The 1,305-nt window shown below is 44.1% G+C and overlaps 1 non-coding gene across 1 annotated transcript; it reads right to left on the bottom strand.

Moving 5' to 3' along the window:
• Positions 1-703: 703 nt before the first annotated feature.
• Trnas-cga lies at positions 704-778 on the bottom strand. Its single transcript has one exon. It is a non-coding gene; the product is annotated as a tRNA-Ser (tRNA).
• Between the last annotated feature and the right edge of the window lie 527 nt (positions 779-1,305).

Genomic DNA, 1,305 nt, shown 5'->3' with positions numbered 1-1,305 from the left:
CTGAATTCCAGAATTATCGATGGAGGGCGCTACTAACTTGTAAATCATTTTCAGCCAGGTGTCCGCGTGTTTTTGATCACATAGTATATTTTCTCGGCCAGTTTTATTTCGGGCGTCCTGTGCTTAGGTTGGCGTCTGTACGCAACAGGCAACGTACAGCACGAGTAAGTTGCCTGAAAGTATGACAGTTACTTTAAAAGTTGTATTACGACCTTGTCACCACGAGAGTCAGATCTTCAGTAAGACTTGATTACGCACATTAAAGTTTATTTCGTTCACATTACTAACGCCTTTAGTAAAGCATAAACGTAGCATTGTAAATGTCAGCACGTCTAATACGCTGCTGATTTTAACACATGACTCATAATAGTTGTGTTAACGAAAACCTCAGCATGTAACAGATCACATATGTCCTATGTTGTGCGCAAAAAAATGAGTTTCAACATCGCTACGAATTAACAAGAAGACATACCCCACCCTTCTTTGACTTAGCAAGTCTATGTGAAGAGTCGCCGCCACTAAATCGGTGCTAGCTCTGGACTTTACTTTGTCTTCCAGGATATGGAGAGAGAATCCTTGTCAGGTGGCACCTTCTGTTCATATGACAATCACAGGACTGCCATCCTCCACTTGTCGACTGTTTTCTTTTACCCTTTTCAAATAATTGCTTATATTCTGAAACTTCCTGGCAGATTAAAAGTGTGTGCCGGACCGAGACTCGAACTCGGGACCTTTGCCTTTCGCGGGCAAGTGCTCTACCAACTGAGCTATCCAAGCACGACTCACGCCCCGTCCTCACAGCTTTACTTCTGCCAGTACCTCGTCTCCTACCTTCCAAACTTTACAGAAGCTCTCCTGCGAACCTTGCAGAACTAGCACTCCTGAAAGGAAGGATATTGCGGAGACATGGCTTAGCCACAGCCTGGGGGATGTTTCTAGAATGAAATTTTCACTCTACAGCGGAGTGTGCGCTGATATGAAGCTTCCTGGCAGATTATATTCTAATTTTCATGCCTCAGTGATACTTAGTCTATCATAAGTTACTATTCCTCGCTTCTAAACGTAAATTTTAATTTTTCTAAAGTAATTAGACTAATTTTTTGTGTTCTGCATTTCGTGAGACAGTATTTTGCTTGCACCCCGTGCTGGTAAGTCCCTGGACGGTTAAGTTTCTGCTGCCGGAAACCTACCTGCACAAATGTTCTGGCTTTCTGCGTGGTCATTTCCGGGACTCTACGATGCCATTTTATGTGCAAGTGACACCGCTAGGCGGTCGCAGCACGCGGCCTGGCCAGCACAGAAAAC

The sequence above is a fragment of the Schistocerca americana genome, chromosome 5, assembly GCF_021461395.2.
Source record: "Schistocerca americana isolate TAMUIC-IGC-003095 chromosome 5, iqSchAmer2.1, whole genome shotgun sequence".
NCBI classification, from domain to species: Eukaryota; Metazoa; Arthropoda; class Insecta; order Orthoptera; family Acrididae; genus Schistocerca; species Schistocerca americana.
The sequence above is the reverse complement of the archived record's forward strand: the minus strand, read 5'-3'. Positions and strand labels throughout refer to the sequence as shown.